The sequence below is a fragment of the Halichoerus grypus genome, chromosome 1, assembly GCF_964656455.1.
Source record: "Halichoerus grypus chromosome 1, mHalGry1.hap1.1, whole genome shotgun sequence".
NCBI classification, from domain to species: domain Eukaryota; kingdom Metazoa; phylum Chordata; class Mammalia; order Carnivora; family Phocidae; genus Halichoerus; species Halichoerus grypus.
In genome coordinates, this window is record NC_135712.1 from 44895033 (window position 1) to 44916439 (window position 21407).

Genomic DNA, 21407 nt, shown 5'->3' on the forward strand with positions numbered 1-21407 from the left:
TTCAGGGTTGTTGTTTTGTTTTTGCCCCCCCTCCCTTTTCTTGCTCTGCATTATTCCTATGCTTTCCCTATATCCTGCACATATCTTTGTAAACAATCCCTTTTATAAACCCTTCCTAAATTACCCCCAATTTGAATGTGCGATCTGCTTCCTGTTGATAATCTAATTGGTATGGTATAGTTGCTCTTAGAAGATATTTGGGGCTACTGGTAAGTTAATACAACTATTAACTAAATCATCTATGTTAAAGAATAATAACAATTAAAATATTCCAGTGAAAAGTCTATCACCACCTTAGAAATATAGCCTCTTAAAATAATTAGTACATTTATTTTTTATTTTTTTAAAGATTTTATTTATTTTTTGACAGAGACACAGCGAGACAGGGAACACAGCAGGGGGAGTGGGAGAGGGAGAAGCAGGCTTCCGCGGAGCGGGGAGCCTGATGCAGGGCTCGATCCCAGGACTCTGGGATCATGACCTGAGCCAAAGGCAGCCGCTTAACGACTGAGCCACCCAGGCGCCCCAAAATAATTAGTACATTTAAAATACACAAAACCAAAGCCAAAAAGCAATATAGCATGCCCATGCATAACCAGAGCCTGACTGTGACTTTTTTCAAACTTATTTTCTTATGTAACATAGCATTACTTTCACACTTCTTAAATAATTCATATATACTTTCACAAGTTCAATGGCGCTGACTTCAAAACTCAAAATTTACATATTCTTTGTTTGGAAACATTACCATATGTTGGTAAACACTGAACCCATCTGGAATGTTTTAAGCCTTTCCCTAATAATATTGTAAAGAATCAAATGCCAGAAACTACTTGTTTTTCTGAGACAAATGTCAGTTAATCTCAACCTGAAGACATGTTACTGTCTGTCTGTGATCTTCATTACATTTTATTATTTGAAAAAGAAAAGTAGGCTAGTCAAGATTGACAGATTAAAATGAGAAACTATATCATTTCTGCCTCTACTAAAATATTGTGTGTGGATAATTTTGAAATGTATTTACTTCTTTATAAATATATATACATCAGTATGGCAAAAGAAGTCATCAGTACTTCATCATGTATACACATACTAAATTTGAAAATATAAATGCCTACACAAAGATTAGTAGCATTTTTATTTTCATGAACCACATTGCATAACTTATGCTTTCCTTTTTTACCCTGTAAACCATATATACTAGTCAAAGCAAACAAAGTATACTTGCTGGATTTATATTTGCTACATTTTAATTCATTTTATTCAACACATGATAAACAAGTAAATAAAAGTATTTACTCATTGTGATCACTACTGTAAGGGAAATAACCTGGTTGCTATGAAAGATAGGTTAACCTATTTCAGATGCAGAGATCAGAGAGAGTCTCTCTAAGGAGTTGACATCTAAACTGATGTCTGAAGATTAAGAGTAACCCAACCATGTGAACTGCATTCCAGAAATAAGAAAAAACATATGACCTTGAGCTGAGAAAAAAGTTCTCTATGTCTTGACAGAGGGCAATTGTAGCTGGACTCCAGTGAATGGAGCAAAGTTCATGATATAATGATGGAATTTGGGGCTCCTTGGAGCCAGGGCATGCAGGTGAGAAGTTTGAATCATATTTTATGTTCTTTTTGGAAGATATTGAAAGTTTTTGAATAGTAGGGGACTTTAACTGAATTACCTCTTTAAAAGATGAGTCTAGCTACAATGTAGGGAAGGGATTGGATGGGGTCAAGTGTGAAAGGAAAGCAGTCAGGTGAAAGACTATTTCATTAGTTCCATCAAAAGATGAAGGTGGCTTGAACTGGTGTGGTGGTAATGGAGAAGGAAAAGTGAGTGGAGTCAAGATACATCTTGAAGGTAGAGCTTACAAGACTTGCTGACAATGGTTTGGAAATGTGAGATCAAGCAAAATGGAGGACCCATGGTTGACTCTCAAGTTTCTGGCTTTAGCAACTGAGTAAATGGGGGTTCCAGTTACTGATATGGACAAGACTAGGGGACTATCCGGAAATGACCAGTCTGGCATTGGTGGCGAGCATCATCTTCTTGCCTTAAGTCTGATATGATTCTTATCTTGGCTTCTATTCCTTGCTCCTTGGACTTCCTTGTTTTATGTGATCCACAAGTCCTACTGATTGATACAGTGATACAATTCATGGCTGTTATTTAATTTATCTGCCTTCCTTGTAACATTTATATACTAATAATCAATATGTGTCCTTCCTATATTCGTATGTTATAAATAATTTCTAGAGTTACAGCTCCTTTTATTTGTCATATTTGGAATATGTTACTTTTTTTTTTTCAGGCTGCTAATATATAACAATTGACCAGATGAAAAAATAATTTTTTTTCAATCTTCTCTTCTCCCAGCAAAGCAGGGGCTTTATATAACAATTTGGGCCCCATGCTGCCTAACAGAGTAAGAAACAAATAACTTCTTGTTGATTTAGAATTGAAAGCAAAACATTGGAGTGAACCTTTCACCCTCCCTACCCCTCACTTCTCTCCACCAACCGCCCCCCTCAACTGCACTCCCACTTTCAGCCGTTTGGCATTTGGGGCGGGTATGGTAACAAACTCAAACCACATTGATGTTTAGAGCTTATAAATTGCTATGTGTGATAGCCAACTGGTACACAAATAGAGACTTTAGTGCTTTCATTTATGAAGAAGGTGATTTGATTCTGCCAAGGGATGCTTTCCATCTCACAACTTTCAGTTTTCCTGAAAATTAGCACAAGAAGAAAACTGATAATTGTTTCTTTATTCATTCATTCTATATCATTCGCTATGACATAAGAATGCTGACTATGTGACAATTGTAGGAATATCAATATGAATAAAAGAAAATTTTTGACCCCAAACAGTTTATATTATAAAAGGGGAAAAGTATAGTACTGACATATCTGTCTGCTACTTTTTTCTCTGCCGCTCTTAGGAATAGCAGTTCTATATTATGGACGTATCCAACAAGTTAGCTGTACTTTGTAATCTGTACACCACGTAAGGCCCAAGTATATACAAAAGTGAACCTCAGGGTTCTTGTTAAACAATATTTGTTAAATATTAGCTAATATCATAGTATTACTTTAAATGCTCCAGACTCTAAAGGAGAAGAAGAAATACATAGTTCCTATTATATATTAAAGGGTATTTTATTTTATTTTACTGACTTTAACATGACAGTTTGCCTAGCTCCATACAGAATGATGAATGAACATTTTCTAGTAATTACTCTATGCTAAGCATTGTGTTTGTGTATTAAAAACGTTATCTGATTTACATCTTTGAAGTAATAGCGTAAGACTGCAATTATAATCACCATTTTTCGAAGGAGAAGCTGAAGTTCAGAGACTGTGAATAAGTTGTGCAAGATCATATAGTTCATGAGAGATGGAACTGGGATGTAAAGCAGTCATCTTATTTCCTCTCTTAGGTACTAGAGAATTCTAATTCCTTCTATTTCTGGGATCATGAGTAAGGGTGAGAGATCAGTTTATCAGCTGAATTTTATGTAGCTAAATATGGTTAATCCATGCAAGAAGACCCAAAATTATTTGAGGGAGCCCTGGGTCCTAAAGTCTTTTCATTATAAATACCAAATTTAGCATAGAATCTTAGTTAATATTTTTTATGTTAAAGGAACAATAAATTCAAACTTTCAATTTTTAAACTCACTCCTTAAAAGTAAAAAGTAAGCGTATAGACAAGATGGGGCGCCTGGGTGGCTCAGTCGTTAAGCGTCTGCCTTCAGCTCAGGTCATGATCCGAGGATCCTGGGATCGAGCCCTGCATCAGGCTCCCTGCTCTGCGGGAAGCCTGCTTCTCCCTCTCCCCTCCCTCTGCTTGTGTTCCCTCTCTCACTGTGTCTCTCTCTGTCAAATAAATAAAATCTTAAAAAAAAAAAAAAAGATGTAGGGAATTGAAAACTTTTATACATTCTGAGGGAGCATATCAACTGGTACAATCACTTTGGAGAGCAAGATGATGGAAGATGTGTATATATTTCCTACTATCTAGCAGTTCTACTTGCAGATTCAAATTTGAAACAAGTTCTCATATGTGTCCAGGGACATGTGGGCAGATTTGTTCAACGCAGCATTGGTTTCAATAACAGTAATTTGAAAAGGACTTGTATTTCTATCAATAAAAGAATAAGTAAATAACTTTTGGTATAATCATGCCATGAAATATTATACAGTAGTTAAAGTGAACAAACCAGATGTACGTGCATTAGTATAGATAAATTTAGAAATTTTAAAAATGAACCATTGAATTAAAGGCATAATACACATAAAATAATTCATTTTAAGTAAAGATTAAAAACACTCCAGGGCGCCTGGGTGGCTCAGTTGGTTAAGCGACTGCCTTCGGCTCAGGTCATGATCCTGGAGTCCCGGGATCGAGTCCCGCATCGGGCTCCCTGCTCGGCAGGGAGTCTGCTTCTCCCTCTGACCCTCCCCCCTCTCATGTACTCGCTCTCTCTCATTCTCTCTCTCTCAAATAAAAATAAATAAAATCTTTAAAAAAAAAAAAAACACTCCAAAAATATTGTATTATGCTATGTAGTATAGTAGTATGAAATGTAGTATATATTATATACTGTATATTATATAATGGATATTGTATTGTTACATCACATATAACATATTATTCATTTTTCATTTATACATATGTCTATAGTAAACACATGAAAACCTGGATGAAAAAGCTGCATACCAACTTCAGGTTGATGGTTACTTTGGGGATAGAATTTGATTAAAGAGGTTACAAAAGGGATTCATTTATCTGGAAAATTGTTTTTGTTTTGTTTTGTTTTTAATTACACAAAAACAGATGGAAACCACATCCTTCAAATGTTTCCATTTATTAAAACTAGGTAATGATATATTGATATCCATTATAGAATTATACTTTTCTGTTGTGTGTATGAAATTTGATAATAACAGAAGGCTTGCACTTGAAATGTTCTTTATAAGAACATTACATTTACATTATAAAATTTCCTTTATTTACATTAAAAAGAGATTAATCTCTCCATTTTTTGTTAGTAATCCCTGTTTATGAAATATAATTTTGTAGTGAAAAGTATATTTTCAATCCCTCGTTGAAATGTATGCTTTTATATTAAATGGCTATAACAAAGCTAAGGAAAAATATTTTGGCTGACATATAGTTATTTATCCCTTTTGCAGTTTCAAAAATGTACCCTGTCTATGATTTCACATTCCTGAAATTCAGCCTTATGATGGCAGCTTAGTCATAAAATATCTATCACAACAACAGGCTGTGGAAATAAGCTGGTGACACTTCTTTTTTCCAATGAGTTAAGTACTTGAAAAATTTGTAAGTTCCTAGCTACTGTGATGATATCCACTTCTTTGTTAATAAGGAAAGTAAGTCAGTTTTAAAGATAAGGTAAAATTAGAATATTATTTCACAAGTCATTTACTTTTGAGGTCAGAAAATTGATCTAAGAATGGCTTGTTATTTGAATTCATCAGCCACAAAGTCAGTAACTATTCAGCCTTTTCAGAAGTGGTACCAGTAATAAGAAATCCTGCTTTTGAGATATTATAACATGATTTGAAAGATAGAGATGATGATTTTTAAAAGAAAATGCCATTTGATTCTGAACTTATCTTTTTTTACTTCTTGCTTTATTCACTAAGACTTCACAAAATATTGTTAATTTAAAAAGCCATACAACTATCTCATTCTATACCCTTAGGGCAACACAAACATTTTCTTCTCTACAAAAAATTCTTTGCCTATTTTTAAAAAATCAGTTGTGTTTGCTGTGTAAAATAATTGAAAAGTAATTTATATGATGCATTTGCTGCATATATAATTCTTAAAACAAAATTTAAAAATTTAAGTTTTTTTATTGTTAAATCCATGGCTTTTATTTTTAACTAGAGGTAAAACTTTTCAAACCTTTTTCAGAGACCAAAATATGTTCTCCAATTTTCTTTTTCTTTACTTAGAGAAATAATAGCTATTTGAATTCCTGCTTCTCTCAACATTTCCTATATTCTAGGCTCATTTTATATTTTAAAGGGCTAAAGTAAAAGTTTTAAGGTAAAGTTCCAAACCTCATATACCTCTCCACTCCTATTTACAAATTAATCCCTGCTTTCAGCTTCCTATGTTCACAGGAACTATCATAATTCTCCCAGTCACCCAGATTCAAAACTTTTACTCTCCTATGTTTTCATCTCTTTCACCTTTAACATTCTCACCCTCTTACCTACCAACCATGAATCAGTTACCAAATTAACCAACCCCTTTGGTACCTCTTATTACCAGGCTTTCCTAGGCCCTGTGGCCTCAAGCCTGGATTACTGCAACAGTCTTCTAAATGTTCTCCTTGATGCCATTCTCTCCTCATCTTTTTTTTTTTTTTAAAGATTTTATTTATTTATTTGAGAGAGCAAGAATGAGAGAGAGAGAGAGCATATGAGAGGGAGGAGGGTCAGAGGGAGAAGCAGACTCCCTGCTGAGCAGGAAGCCCGATGCGGGACTTGATCCCGGGACTCCAGGATCATGACCTGAGCCAAAGGCAGTCGCTTAACCAACTGAGCCACCCAGGCGCCCCCATTCTCTCCTCATCTTGACAACCCACTCCCATCATACTTTTTTTCCACACTTCACTACTGAATTTAAATATACAATCTGTTCTCTAATGATATTTACAACTTCTCATTCTGTGACTTTTGAGAATTTGCATGGTCTTGGGCAACACTTATTAGACCTAATACTGGGACAAATATTTATTGAGCAGCTACTATGTGTTACATGTGTTATGTGCAAGCAGTAGGTACACAACAGCGAACAAGGCAAAAATGATTCTTAATGTAGCACGCTCTTTAGTCTTTATTTTTCTTGTTTCTCCGAAAAGTAAAGAGTACCTCTCATGCTCCAATGAACAAAGTCTGATAATTCATGAAGTTTAGAAAATAGATAGTATCATTTCTGCATACACTGGTCATCCTGTTACATAGGTCTTTATTTTTCTCCTTGCATAATAAAAGGGAGGGAATTTGGTGGGGGAGGGACTGTCTTAATCATTAATCTACCCTACCCACTTCTGTTGTTTCTGATTTAAGATTAGTGCCTTTCACATCACTGAAAATATATCAGGGAATTTCATTATTATTGGTATATTGAACTATGTAGCTAAATGGTAGTTTTACTACATTCTATTCCCATCAACTCCTGGGTCAGCATGAGTGGAGGGAAGGACTGAGGTGGCAAAAGATGTTGAGTAACATGTATTAGATATACCTTTTCTTCTCTCTAATTTATTTAAGCCATAAAGCAAATTAATCAGTTTTTTCTAACTTTAAGTATAGAGAATTGAGGACATAGTATATGAAAAAAAGGATGATGATATCCTAGGTACTATTTCTCTGCTAGGTTCCTGAGAAAATTTAAGTATCATCTTAATAAAAAAAAAATTGTCTTTAAATATGTGAACCCTTACTACAGATATGAAATTATGCTTGAAAAAGTTAATAATGGAATACTACTCAGCAGTTAAAAGGAAAAAACTACTAATACATGTACCAACATAGATGAATCCCAATTTATCATGCTGAAAGAAAGAATCCATGCAAAAAAAGATTGCATACTATATGATTCATTTATATAAAATTATAGAAAATGCAAACTAATTTCTATAGTGAGAGAAAGCAGATCAGTAGTTGTCTGGGACAGTGGTAGAAGAGGAATGGATTGCAAATGGTGGAAGGTATCTCTTTTGCTGGTAATAGAAACATCTGGGGCACCTGGATGGTTCAGTGGTTAAGCGTCTGCCTTCGGCTCAGGTCATGATCCCAGGATCCTGGGATCGAGCCCCGCATCAGACTCCCTGGTCCGCGGGAAGCCTGCTTCTCCCTCTCCCACTCCCCCCGCTAGTGTTCCCTCTTTCACTGTGTCTTTCTTTGTCAAATAAATAAATAAAATCTTAAAAAAAAAAGAAACATCTGATATCTCAATTATAACGATGGTTTCTCAGGGGTATATATATGTCAAAACTCATCAAATTGTACAATTTAAATATATACGGTTAATCATATATATGGGAAACTTCGATAAAGAGGGGAAAATGTAAATATTGGAGAGAGATACCAAGATAAATATGATCCAGATTTTTTTTTCCCAAAAAAGTACTGATTTCAGTAAAACAAAGGTATAGAATTACTTTAAAAAGTTAAATTGACCTACCTGTGGAAGTATTCAAAATGAAATAAGGCTTCTGATTGAAAGCTCATCTGGCTAGTAGAACTGGTTGATCATGTGTTCCAGTTTCTCTTTAAAATGTCTATAAAGTACATATAAAACAAATAAAAAAAGAATATTCACAGGTATGCAATCAATTAGGACTAACAGCATATTGGCAGAATCTGAAAGGATTCTCTAAATTTCTAAGGCAGAAAGAACTGGATTGAATAAGCTTATCATTGGTTTATTTTTCTGGAAGTAAAAAGTTTTTAGCCTTACCCACCATCTTTGATCTACTCTGACAATCTCTGTCTCTTAATTGTTGCAGTTAGACCCTTGTAATTCAAAGGGAATACTGGTGTAGTTGGATTAATATTTACCATATTTGTTACTGTTTCCTACTTGTTGTTCTTGTTCTTTGTTCTTACTTTTGTCTTCCACTCTTTTTTTTTATTAAGCATTTTATGTGATTACATTTCTCTTTTTTAGCATATTGATTATACTTCTTTTTTAAATATTTTTTAAATTTATTTAATGTTTTTAATTAAAGGATTGATGCAGGGCTCAGTCTCATAACCCTGATATTATGAACTGAGCTGAAACCAAGAATTGGAGGCTCAACTATCTGAACCTCCCAAGAGCCCCATATTGATTATACTTCTTTCTTTACTCTTTTTAGTGGTTGCTCCACAGTTTGAAATATATATTTATAGCTAATCCAAATCTACTTCCAAATAACACTATACCACTTCAAGGGTAGTGTGAGTACCTTATAATAACAAAATAATCTTAATTACTCTCTTCTATCCCTTGTGTCATCATTGTCATTCATTTTACTTATATATTACATTACACACACACACATACACACACCAGCATACATAATTGAATAGATTGTTAGCATTATTTTGGATCTGTTGGATCAACTAAGAATAAGAAAAATAAAAGTTTTTATTTTACTTTTATTTGTTCCTTCTTCAGTGTTCATTTCTTTATGCGGATCTGAGTTTCTGACCTATAAAGAATTTCTTTCTAAAGAACTTCTTTTAATATTTCCTGCAAGACAAGTCTGATTTACTGGCAACAAATTCCTTCAATTTTAGTTTGCCCGACAAAGTCATTATTTCTCCTTTGCTTTTGAGGGATAATTTTACAGGATATAGATTTCTAGGTTGGTGTGTTTTTTTTTTTTCTTTTTCTAAACACTTTAAATATTTCACTCCACTCTCTTCTTGCTTGCATGGTTTCTGAGGAGAAATCAGATCTAATTCTTAATCTTTGTTCCTCTATAAGTAAGGTGATTTTGGTTTTTTTTTTGGCTTGTTTTTGTTTTCATTCTGGCTTCTATCAGGATCTTTTCTTTATCTCTGATTTTTTTATAATTTAAAAATGACATGCTGAGGTATGAGGTTTTTTGGCATTTATTCTGCTTGTGTTCTCTGAGATTCCTGGATCTGTGGTTTGGTGTCTGACATTAATTTGGGGACATTCTTAGTCATTATTGTTTCAAATATTGCTTCTATTCCTTTTTCTTTTCTCCTTCTGGCATTTCCATCACACCTCTGTTACACTTTTTGCTGTTTTCCCACAGCCCTTGGATATTCTTTTTTTTCCCCCCAGTTTTTGTTCTATTTGCATTTTGGTTTTCAAGGTTTATATTGACACATACTCTAGCTCAGAGATACTTTCTTCAGCCATGTCCAGTATTCTACTAAGCCCATCAAAGGCATTCTTTATTTCTGTGACAGTGTTTTTTCTCTCTAGTATTTCTTTTTGGTTCATTCTTAAGATTTCCATCTCTCTACTTACATTGCCCAGCTCTTCTCACATGCTGTCTAATTTAGCCATTAAAGTTCTTAGCATAGGGGCGCCTGGGTGGCTCAGTTGGTTAAGCAACTGCCTTCGGCTCAGGTCATGATCCTGGAGTCCCGGGATCGAGTCCCACATTGGGTTCCCTGCTCAGCAGGGACTCTGCTTCTCTCTCTGACCCTCCTCCCTCTCGTGCTCTCTGTCTCTCATTCTCTCTCTCGCAAATAAATAAAATCTTAAAAAAATAAAAAATAAAAAAAAATAAAGTTCTTAGCATATTAATCATATTTGTCTTAAATTCCTGGTCTGATAATTCTAACATCCCTGACATGTCTAATTTTAATGCTTGTTCGGTCTCTTCACAGTTGTTTTTTTTTTCTTTTTTTTTTTGTCTTTTGACAAGCCTTGTAATTTTTTTTCTTAATAGTGGACATGATGTACTAAGTCTAAGAAACTATTGTAAATAAGCTTTTAGTAATGTAGTGGTGAGGTATGAGGGGAGAGGAAGCACTCCATAGTCCTATGATTAAATCTGAGTCTTTCAGTGAGGCTATACCTCTGGACTGTGAACTTCACAAGTGTTTCTCAGTTTTTTTTTTCTCCTCCCTTAAGTGGAACAGGATTCCTACAGTGAGCTGGAGTTGGGTATTTCCCTTCCCCAGGTCAATTAGGTTTTGATATACTCCAGCCAGTTAAGTTATGGTTAACTAGTTTACCTTTAGGGCAGGTTTTATTACGAAGAAAAGAGTGCTTTGACACATTTCTAAATAGTTCTTTTTCTCCTACTCCTGCCTAAAGTGTGAGGGAATTTTCCTCCAATATTAATTTTAAGAACCTGGTTAAGCGCTTGGAGATAAAACTTACAAATTACAGTTGTTCTCTTATGACTGAGGCCCCATGGAGTTTTTAACTTTCAGACTTGTCCATAGTAATCCACTAGCAGTTTATCAGTTATAGCTCATATTTTCCTTCCCCAGCACTGGTTCCCATAGCAGTTTCCATTCATGAGTCTCGTTCTGGGAAGCCATGATTCCTTGTATTTGCCTATCTGTCTCTCCAGCTTTGAGGCAGAGGTTTGCCTTATGATCTCACCTCTTTTAAAGATCTAAGAGGAGTTGTTGGTTTTTCAGTCTGTTCAGATTTTTACTTGTTATTGAGATGGAGTGATGACTTCCAAGCTCCTTACATGCAGAACCAAGCCCACTATTTTAATTTTGATTCAGAAATGCAAGACCTGAATCAGAACATTGGAGAATCATTTCTGCACTCCTGGGTGCACTTTTTTGGGGACATCCATTGAGAGATTTGTACTCCATCAGAAAGTCAAGAAGTAAGAAGAAAAATGCCATTCAGCATTTTGGGGGAATAGAAAAGTAATTAAATCAGTGAGACAAGATCATGGGAAGATCGAGAGGAATTTTAGCACATTGATGCCCCTTAGGAAGTATCCAGAAGAACAAAGAAGAAGCTGTAGTTGAAGATAAACCTGAAAGAGTCATCCCAAAATTTAATACCTGATCAATGCATTGAGAACTTCTTCATTTATATTGTCTAGATATGATCTGGAAACATGTTTTGGTCCTATATATATTTTTTTTTCTTCAATATAAGGATTTAAAAATATATGTATCTTAAGGGTTTTGTGATAGGAAAAAAACCTTGTTGACATAGTCAGACCTATAATCAGAATAAATTCTATAAGTTCAGAATATGAACTTCTTTATTTTCTGCTATCACTGACTACTTTGAGAAGTGCATATGCACATGTACTTATGTGCATAAAATTGTGCTCACAGTTAAGGACACTAGGTATTGAGGGGGAAATATCATGACAGACTTTTATGCCCAGACAAGTTGCATTTCTTATGTGAAGGAAATGAAAAGAATCTGAGATATTCAATGTTTACCCATATACTTTTTTTTTTTTTTTAAAGATTTTTTTATTTATTTTACAGAGAGAGAGATAGCAAGAGCAGGAACACAAGCAGGGGGAGTGGGAAAGGGAGAAGCAGGCTTCCCGCTGAGCAGGGAGCCTGATGTGGGACTCGATCCCAGGACCCCGGGATCATGACCTAAGCCGAAGGCAGATGCTTAACGACTGAGCCACCCAGGCGCCCCTACCCATATACTTTTAAAAGAAAAAAAGTACTTACACATTTCAACTACGAAGTGGATCAAATATAAAAACTCTAATGATTTAGTCACAGAATACTTAAAAAGTATAACCTGTCTGAGAATCCATAATAAGGAAATAAGTCCAGTTGATTTATGTAACAAAATATCCACCTTGGTAATATTGTAATAATGAAAAATTTTAAATTTCCTTTTTAAATGTACTATCTGAAATTTCCCATCATTAAAACAACAATCTACTTCATAACTTATTGTAATTTCAAAGATGTATTAGGTTTTTTTTAGCAGAGTTTTATTTTATTCATGATTATACAGGCAAGTTCCTCTTCACATAAGTACTTTTTTCTCTTCAGTTTAATCAGTTGCCCTTTCAAGATTGTGGCATTCTCTTACTGAACTTTATTATTAATTTTAGACTTTTGGTTTTACTATGACTAGGAATTCTATTAATTTTCAACACTTTCCAATCCTCCCATAATATAGATATTTTAATTAGCTAATATTTGCCACATCAAAATAAACAAAAAAAATTTTCTAATGGAAATATACCCGAAAGCATTTGAGGTAAATAAAATACATAATTTTTTTCCTCAAAATACAGCTATTTAATATAAAGTTTTCTGAAAAGACTTGTTAGCATAATAAAAATAATAGCCTATTTATTTACTACTGATGCCTATTATATCCCAAGTACTGATCTAGTTACTTTGTGCAGATTATCTTCTTAAATTTCCTACACCAACCCTATTAGATAAATGCTAATAATATTAGTTTATAGATGAGAAAATGAGGTGCTGAGAAAATAAGTGAATTGCCAAGAGTTAAGCTGCTGAGCCAGAATTCAAAGTTAAGGAAATCTAATTCCAGATTTGACTTTTAAGAATTCTACATTATTCACCCCTATTAAGTAGGCCACAACACATTTATGGAATAGCCAAATTAAAGAGATAGACATCTTATATTCACTCAATTCCTATGTCTTCTTCATGAGAACAATCATGTGAGTACTCAAAAATAATTTCTGTTTTTCAGCAAATGAGAATGCTATCAGGTTTAGAGGTTTTGCTGATGTGTATATTGTACGCAAATGCAACATTTTGCTAAGACTTGGAAATGTTACAAGTATTCTGAAACATCAAATAATCATGCCTAATTAAATTTAAAACTTTAGTAGGCTATGAACTATGGTTATTTTTTGGTTGACCAATTTAAGATCCTTTCACCATGTGGAGCCCAAGAGACTGCTTAAACATTGGAAGCATTTGTAGAGAAATTCTGTCACTCATAGTTTTATTGTTATTTTTCTAGTAGACTCTCAGATTTATATTAAAATAAGAATAATATTTATGTACAAATACAAGAAAGCAGAATTTGATTTTATATAATATAAAGGTCTATAATGTTAATAACTATTTAGAAATGTTTGTTTTAGATAACTATTATATGGAAAATAAGCATGTTTTAAATGGGAATCTGATAAGCATCTTAGCAAAATATTTAAATTACAGTAACTGATTTTGACATCCTCAGTAAATGCCAAGAAACATAGCTTTTACAGCAAGTTCATGGAAATGTTCAGATAAAATATTCATGAATTCTCTACTAAAAGAAAAGCCTCTTATGGGTTTTGTTTGACAGAAGATGACCTTTGCTTCAATAAGTTCCAATCTTTGCTGTAACTTAGTGTTTAGATGCCCTGCTTAGATGAATAAAACATAGCATTTTGTTCTTTGTGTTTTCTAGTATATGTGATAATTAATAGAAGGGGAGACTTTGAAGTTTTAAAATGAAGTAAATGGGTTAAAAAAAAAGGCATTAAGAAATCTTTGAAGATCAATTTCCCAGCAGGAAATTTGTCAAAGCAATTAGGATCCACCCTGACTTGGGCAAACACAGTAGTGCTCAATTGATGTGCTCTTTCAAATAACTAAAGCATTTTTAACTTTAGTGATCTGTGCCATACAGTCAACCACCTGATGGTTCATACAAAGATGGATCAACAACTGAGGTGTGTACAAAAAAAACTTTATGAGGATGAAATCAGTCAAATATACTATAGTTTTTGTTATCATGAAAATAAAACAAACAGGGAAACATGAATTGGATCATTTTCAACCAGAAGTCCTATAGATTCCATCTAGTTTCAATTTTAGTATCTGTGCTTCTAGCTTTAGTTTTTGTATTCCTTGAAGAGATAGACAGTATTGTTTTCTACTGATATATGTATGCAGAAAGTAATAGCAGTTAAGGTAAACAAAAGTCACCTACTCATGTCCTGAAGATTTAAAAGTTTGCTAGCTTTGCGCAGTGGCAGTATCGTAGCCAATGAGGTTTATCCGAGGCGCGATTATTGCTAATTAAAAGTTTGCTAAACAACCATCTGTTCAACCACACCCTTTTAGGAAATAAGGTATCATCTGATTCAAAGGGAAGCACCACATTAATTTTTGTGGTCATAGGACAACATTGATGCATTTATTATTTTTTTAAGATCTATTTATTTGTTTTAGAGAGAAAGAGAGAGCGAGCATGTGAGCAGGGCAGAGGGGCTGAGGGAGAGGGAGAGAAGCAGACTCCCCACTGAGCGGGGAGCTGGACAGGGAACCTGACATCATGACCTGAGGGAAACTAAGAGTCAGTCACTTAACTGAATGAGCAACCCAGGAGTCCCACCAGTGTTTCATTTAATCAGTAATTTACTTAATGGTCAGACCCAGAGGTAGGAGTTTATTCTATGGTATTGAAAGATTAATTAGGACCTCAATATGTAGATGTAGGGAATAAAGTGTGGATTCATTAATATTTTTATGATGATCTCTCTTGTATAAATGATGTGAAATTTTTATTTTAATAGAGACATTGACATGAAATGTCTCTGGACAAGAGGTAATTGTGCCTCTGTTGTGGGATTTATTTATCTTACACCAAAAAACTGACATGTACTGGACACATCCAGAAACACTAGAAGAAGGATATTACCCATATTTGGTTAATATGTACTTGTAGAATTAAAACAAGTAAAATGCCAAATTCATATTATTGAAATTGTTCACTGAAAACACATGCCCTAAAAATAAGATTCTAGCATACTGTCATGATTTCTAACCTGGTGTTTTCAATTCATCAAGTACCAATGGAGGACATGAAATTTATGTATGTTCATTGATATACAATCAATATGATCCTGGAAAATCCCAAGAAGGTATATTAGTTTGAATAAATGTTTCAATTTCCTGGACTTATCGTCTAGATCACCTGTTCCCAAACATATTTCTATGCAAAATTAGTCCTTGACATGCTTTTCAAAAAAGCTTTCCCTTGATCAATTGAATTAAGGAAAGGTGCATACAACATGACCTTCACTACTTACAAAGCAGAATAACACATTAAAAGCTCTGATAATATCTTTAATAAGGAAACTTTTTGTCTTTTTAAAAAATCCAATGTTCCGAAAAATGTACTTAATTACAAAATCTTTTACTAAAATCTTAAACATGAAATTTTCAGAAAAAGTATTCCCAAGGTAGCATTTACCAAAGACATTCAAATTTAGTAAGTATCCTTTGGAAGATGTTTGCCAAAACTTTTTCATACATAAAGAAACAAGTTGTTTCCCTCATGGCTTTTTAGCATGTGGGATACGTTAGGTTTTCCTAGATTTGTGATATTGACTATTACAAAATATTTTATAGGATTTATTAAGAAATTGCTCTTTTCTTTTGTCTACAACAATAATAATAGACAATTTTAAATTCTTGCAATGTGTCAGGAATTATTTTAAGTGTTTCAAATGAAATAACATATGTAATCCTCACAACAACCCTCAGTAATGGATATTATTATTTCCAATTTTAGAAGAAAAAAATGAAGAAACAGAGAGGTTAAGTAAATTGATCAGTCACATGACAAGTGAGTAGCAGAACTGAGATTCAAAGCCAAGCAGCCTGGCTCCAAAGCCCATGTGTTTAATCACAGCACTGTGTTAGCCTGTCCTAAGACTCTCCTGATTCTACCTCTATCCTTATTCATTTGTAGCTGTAGCTTTTTCAGTGAAGAGGATATCTCAGTGAAGAAGAAACCCAGTTTTGCTTCAGAAACTTAAGACACTTTACAATCTTTCCAATACATGCCAGCAATAGGGCAGTAATCAATACAAATTCTTGAGCCAAAGTCAACAGAATAAATTTTTCAAAGGTTAGGCTAACTTTGTTTCCAAAAGTAGTATTGTAGCATTCTGATATTTTATGAACATGGTGCCAGTAAAAAATTTTCATTTTAGATAACATTAAATGAGAGAAATATCACATTATCTCCCTTTTTTTGGATATTTACAATAACTTTATTTAATCTAGCATATTCCAAATTTATTTGATGATAAATAAAATACCTTCTTCATGGCACATCTGTTAACATCTTGAAGAACAATGTTACACCCCCCCTAAATTTGGTAAACTGAGTTATGACCAGTAATATGCTAGTGTTTAAAAACTGGCTCTTCTGGGCAAGAAGAAAAGGAAGGAAGGAAGGAAGGAACTGATTTACAGTGTTTGAATGTTGAATAGTGAAAAGATGGGCACAGCAGGTTCTGGCAAGCAGATGAGAACTGGTTCCAGCACACCATATATTTCTCAGTCTTCTCAAAATCTAACATTACCTCTTACATCATCATAAAAATTGACATCTCTTGATGTGGAGGCAATTACACAGAGGAAGCCAAGAGGGATTTTTAAGGATTATAATTAAGGGTCTTATCTGAATGATTTTGTGTGGACTCTTGACAAAGGCACGTGGAAAGTTACATTTGGACAAAGTCTCTACCAATATGCTTGTGAAACCATAGGCTTTCTTCCAAAATTCCAACATAGATGCATATCAAGATTGCATATATCCTAATAATTCTAGATATACCTATTTAAATATACTCCCATCACAAAAAGGTGTTATAAAAAAGTCTATAATAAGAGACATAGTATGTACCTAAGCAGGAAAACTCTAAAGGGACTAACCATAAAAAAAAGAGGTAAGAAATTTAGACCCAGGTTTATTTCGATGATCCACTGTCTATAGATCTTTGCCCTCTGAACTGTGTGCCCTGTGGAGTTCCCTCTAATTCCTTACAAATTTCCCTTTATCTAAACTTCCCTTGGGCGCCTGGGTGGCTCAGTTGGTTAAGCGACTGCCTTCGGCTCAGGTCATGATCCTGGAGTCCCAGGATCGAGTCCCGCATTGGGCTCCCTGCTCAGCAGGGGGTCTGCTTCTCTCTCTGACCCTCCTCCCTCTCTTGTGCTCTCTCTCTCTCATTCTCTCTCTCAAATAAATAAATAAAATCTTTAAAAAAAAAGTAAACTTCCCTTATACATTACCATAAGATGGTACGTTGATATGTATAAGCATTTCAGTCAGTCTCATGAAAATTTTAAGCCAAAAATACCATCCACAATTATACTACTATCTTTGAAGCCATTGCCCATTGCTTTGAAACTGTCAGAAAGGAAAATATTTTTCTCTACCTCTTTTGCTTATTGTTTGGGGGACTACACATCAAACTGACAAAAGGCAGATTACCAAGAGAAAAGACAGATTTTAGTCATGCACATACATAGAAGTTCACAAAAACATGTCTCAAGGAGGTTAGAATTTGAGGCTTATCACACATCCTGAAGGGAAAAGGAGGGAAATAAGGGTACTTATGGGAAAACAAATAATTTTTAGAAAAGATAAATGGGCTCTTAGAATACATGAGAGATAGTATAGTTTTGTGACAATGTCTTTAGGTGATTTCTTATTTTGGTGCTAACTTTTTTTCTCTAGTGATTCTGGTGGTCTTCTAAATGTGACACCTGAAACCATAAAACTCCTAGAAGAAACATAGGCAATAATTTTTTTGACATCAACCATAGCAACATTTTCTAGATATGTCTCCATAGGCAAAGGAAACAAAACCATAATTGAGCTATTGGGACTACACCAAAATAAAAGCTTTTGTACAGCAAAGGAAACTATCAACAAAATAAAAAGGCAACCTATGGAATGGGAGAAGATATTTACAAATGATATATCCTATAAGGAACTAATTTCCAAACATATAAAGAACTGATACAACTCAACACCAAAAAAAAAAAAAAAAAAAAGCAAAAACCAAAAAACAGTCCTGTTAAAAAATGGGCAAAAGACCTTAATAGACATTTTTCCAGAGAAGACATACAGATGGGCAACAGACAGATGAAAAGATGCTCAATTATCACTAATCATCAGAGAAATGCAAATCAAAACCACAATGAGATATCACCTCACACCTGTCAGAATGGCTAAAATAAAAAACATAAGTAATAACAAGTGTTGGTGAGGATGTGGAGAAAAAGGAGCCCTTGTGCACAGTTGGTGGACTGCCTGAAAGCGCAGATATTCTGTTTTTTCCTATATGTACATACTTGTGATAAAGTTTAATTTCTAAATTAGGCACAGTAAGAGATTAACAGTAATAATAAAATAGAAGAGTTATAACAATATACTGTAATGAAAGGTATGTGAATGTGTGCTCTCTCTCAAAATATTTTATTGTACTATATTTACCCTTCTTGTGATGATATGAGATGATAAAATGGCTATGTGATAAGGAGAATGACTAGGCTTGTGACACACAGCCTTAGGCTACTGCTGACCTTCTAACAGCACGTCAGGAGGACCGTCTGTTTCTGGACCATAGCTGACCACAGGTGACTGAAGCCACAGAAAGTGAAACCATGGATGAGGGAGGACTAGTGTATGAAGTGCTGAGGGTAGTACAGCAACCTAACATGTGGGGAGATAGTGACTGAGGTAAGGAAAGTGATCTGAGCAAATTATACTCAGGTTTTTCTGAAACACAGCTTCAGGCAAGGAAACATCATTGTGGGTGTCTGGGGAAAACTGTCCAGCAAACAGGGGTCATTTCTTAGTGGATTTATGATATGGGCCAATTTTTGCCTGATAGGCTACTTCTCTTTGAGCGAAGATTTAGTTTCCCTAAGAAGCAGGCAAAATTATGCAACTAAAGGCTACAAATATGAAGAGAAATATACACAAATGAAAAAAAAAACTGCCCATCAATTGAAATTGATCTCTAAGTCAAAGCAGAAGACCACGATGAGAATTAGAGTGACATAATTCTAAAATTATTAAAGACAATAGTACACACATTCAGGATGACCCTCAAAATACTTTAAAATATTGTGGCATAGGCATCAACCAGATAGAAGACTGTTGGCTGCAAACCATTGATACGGCCACCATAACGTGTGCCTGCTGAATGTCAACATTTCAACATCAGGCTTTCCTCTTTTGTTATCCATCATTTTGCCCACACTTACCTAATATAATTTTAATATTCAGAAATTACATGTTGCTGAATTTCAATACTTAGTTTTTGAAATTAATATTACATTTTATGTATGTTTCCTATATACTGTACCATTAATTGTAAGTTAATGCTAACAAAACTACTAGTTGGTTACATAAACTCACCTTGCAAATGTATAAACCAAAAGAAACTGATTTTTATTGACATACTTCTTTCCCTATAAATAGAATTTAGAAAAAAAAACAAGATTATTTAGCTTATCACATTACATTTCAAATGAAGTATAAAAATGTGGCAAAGATTTGCATTATTCATTATTAATAATAATCAACTATTTTGTTTACAAAATCTTTGAAATACTATTAACTTCTGTAATATATATGGAGCAATGCCATTTGGCTTGTTAAGGAAGTAATCACAAAAATCGAGGAGAAAAAGTATAATATGCATTGAATGCCTTTGAAGGTACTGTGAGAAAGAACATGATGTAGAAATTACGAGCTAGCAGCCAGTACGAGAAAACACAGGCTTTTCCTCCTCATGCAGCCAGTGATTTGTAAACAACAATTACTAACTAGAGAAAATGAGAGGAAAACACAGAGCTCAGCCAGGTGTTACTTTACGTCAGTGATTTACTCTGCTATTTGATCAATGATGGGAACAAAATCACCCATATCCTCAGGAAGTCATGAATGTTTCAAAGCAGCTGTGGGAGCACCTTGCTACTTGTCCTAACAAAGACTACCTCCATCAAGGAAGAATCAAGATTTATTCCTCTTGGCTTCAACCAGAAACAATGCCAATGAATCTGCTGTTGCATCACATTATTTCTTTAATGAGAGAACAAAAGCAGTTTTAACGTTCCATTTCTGGTGACTTGGCAGGAATACACTTGCATCCTACTGACTCAGTTGTGACAGGATCATTCAACATTCCCTCAAGTGGCCGGCAGTATGAGTACTTTCTCCCTTTGCATAGCTTCTGGAAACACACACACACACACACACACACACACACACACACAACACACATACCCCAAACGTGTGAATATAGCGCTCACTTTCAAAAAGTAAGACAGAAAAGAAATCCCAAACACAGCTTTTTAAATATTTTACATCTAGACTTTATAGAAAACATAGAATTTTAGGGTTTTAGCCTACAATATGTATGGAATCTAGCAGAATTTTACTGATCAAGATGTGTTAAACTGTGGCTAGGGAAAGTGAGAGCACAGTTTGGGGTGGAGCAGGTACAGGGATGAGGAAGATGCCTTTAGAATTAGTGAAAAAGCAGTTGATCTTGGGAGCACTCTCAATCAATAATCAAATAACTCAGAATATTTTGGTTTTGCTTTCATTGCTCAATCTGAATACTTTTTTTTTCAAATAAGACAGTTAAATAATGGAAAATATTGAAAATTCAAAAAACTAATCCAAGATGCATTTTTACAATTGGATATTATACAATTGGATATTATACAATTAAATTATAGCATATCCGTTTTAATCCACACCATATGTTCAAACTCCTAGCACTTTGCATCTTTACTTATATTCTGGTATTATTACATGGTATTATTATATGTTATATATATTTTTTTACATTAATGTACTCTCATAAAATAATTGTCATATGCATGGAGTATATGAATCAATTGAACAGTGCTCCTTTGATACCATCAGGGATTTATAGAACAAAAACACAGAAGGCAGGAACAACTGTCTGATAAGCCTTGAAAAAAGATTTAAACAAGTTTTGAATGAAAGATATTCACATAAAAGGTATCTGATGTGTTTGTATGGCACTGTACTAGGTCCTATGGGAGGCTCAGATCCTGAAATCCTGAAATCACTGAGGTACAGTCCACAAGTACCAGACTTAGTCTGGAGT

General features: G+C 34.3%; 1 protein-coding gene and 1 pseudogene across 8 annotated transcripts in view; both read left to right on the top strand.

The window, feature by feature from the left end:
- The window catches only part of EPHA6 (EPH receptor A6), an 815440-nt gene that overhangs the window by 480858 nt on the left and 313175 nt on the right, over window positions 1-21407 (top strand). The window lies entirely within an intron of this gene.
- Window positions 14475-14641, top strand: LOC118521635 (U4 spliceosomal RNA; annotated as a pseudogene).